A 2,005-nucleotide genomic window follows, 5' to 3' on the forward strand; every position below is an offset into this window, starting at 1 on the left:
TGGCCAATTATGGAACATAACCTACCCAACCAGGGACTGCAGACAGTGACCTTGCCCAACTCTAAAGTACAGTCCCCAACCCCACATAACTGGAGGTTCCATCTGACTAGAGAACCTGATCAGCAACTACACCCAATAGCAAGGTACAGCCAATGGCCTACTAGATCACAAAACCCAGCCTGTAGCCCCACCTAACTTTAGAGTACAGTCTTTAGCCCCATCTATCACAAAGCACTGCCTAAAGCCCCATCCAACCCATAAAGTCTGGCCTGGGACCCTGCCTGAATAGAGGACTAGTAGCACCATCCAGTAGAAAAACATACCTCATGCCCCACAAAACCGAGATTATGCAGCACAGCCCACAGCCCTGCCCAGTCATGGAATCCAACCAGTAGCACTATCCTACAAGGAATTCGAGCCTATAAGCCCAAGCAATCAGAGGTAATTGCAGAGCCCAGACAGTGGCCCCACCTTACTATAGAAACAGTTAGAAGCTACATCTAACCAGGGAGCCCACCAAGTAGCCTGGCTTGAATACAGAGCTCAGCCAGTAGGTCTACCCAACCATGGAACCCAAACAGCAGCACCCCTCCCCCACCCCCAACTTCAGACCATAGACAGTAGGCTTGCTGAACTAAAGAATCAAATAGCAAGCCTCGCATGCCCATGTACACTAGCAGCTGACCAGTCTAGTACCCCAAGCTGAGGTGACTTGGTAAGGATCTTTCCCTATTAAAATAAAGGAGAGTCTTTTTTCAAATACACACATACTAATGCAAAAATACAAAGATCGTGGAGAATCAGATAAACATGACACCACCAAACGAAACTCATAAAGCTCCAACAACTGACCCTAAAGAAATGGCGATCTATGAACTGTCAGACAAAGAATTCAGAATATCTCTCTAAAAGAAGTTCAGGAGGGGTACCTGGGTGGCTCAGTCAGTAAAGCGTCCACCTTCAGTTCAGGTCATGATCTTAGAGTCCTGGGATCAAGCCCCACACTGGGCTCTCCACTCAGTGGGGAGTCTGCTTCTCCCTTTCCCTCTGTGCTCTCTCTCTCTCAAATAAATAAATAAAATCTTTTAAAAAAGAAAAGAAAAGAAAAGTTCAAGAGACTATAATAACACACAGACAGACCACTAACTGAAATTAGGAAATTAGAAAAACAATGCATGAATAAAATGGGAAATACAACAAAGAAATAGAAACCATCAAAAACTAACAAAGAAAAAAACTCAGAATCATAGAGCTCAAGAATATAATGACTGCACTGAAAAATTGAATGGAAATCTTCAACAACAGAATCTACCAAGCAGAATAAAGAATTGATGGACTCAAAGACAGATCATTTGAAATTATCCTGCTAAAAGCAACAAGAAAAAAAAAAAGAATGAAAAAAGTGAAGAAAACCTACAGCACTAATGAGAAAACAGCAAAAGGAGTAATGGACACATTATGGAAATCATGAAGGAGAAGGGAAAGGGACAGAAAGTTTATTTAAAGAAATAATGAATGAGGGGCACCTGGGTGGCTCAGTCGTTAAGCATCTGCCTTCGGCTCGGGTCATGATCCCAGGGTCCTGGGATCGAGCCCCGTGCTCCCTGCTCAGCAGGAAGATGGCTTCTCCCTCTCCCACGCCCCCTGCTTGTGTTCCCTCTCTCACTGTGTCTCTCCCTGTCAAATAAATAAATAAAATCTAAAAAAAAAAAGAAATAATGAATGAACACTTAAACATGGAGAAAGAAATGGACATCCAAATACATGAGGCTCAAAGGATCCCAAATAAGATGACCTGTAAAGAGTCACACTGAGACACATATAATTAAATTGTCAAAAGACAAAAAGAAAATTTTGAAACAATAAAAACACAATGTCACATAAGAGGGAACCCCCCCCCCACAAAGCTATCAGGGGATTTCTCAGCAAAAACTTTGCAGGCCAGGAGAGAGGAGGATGATATATTCAAAATTTTTAAAGGGGGGAAAAAAAAGCTGTCAACCAA

Source organism: Callorhinus ursinus, unplaced genomic scaffold (assembly GCF_003265705.2).
Source record: "Callorhinus ursinus isolate GAN/ISIS: 27379988/994484 unplaced genomic scaffold, GSC_fseal_2.0 scaffold26, whole genome shotgun sequence".
NCBI classification, from domain to species: domain Eukaryota; kingdom Metazoa; phylum Chordata; class Mammalia; order Carnivora; family Otariidae; genus Callorhinus; species Callorhinus ursinus.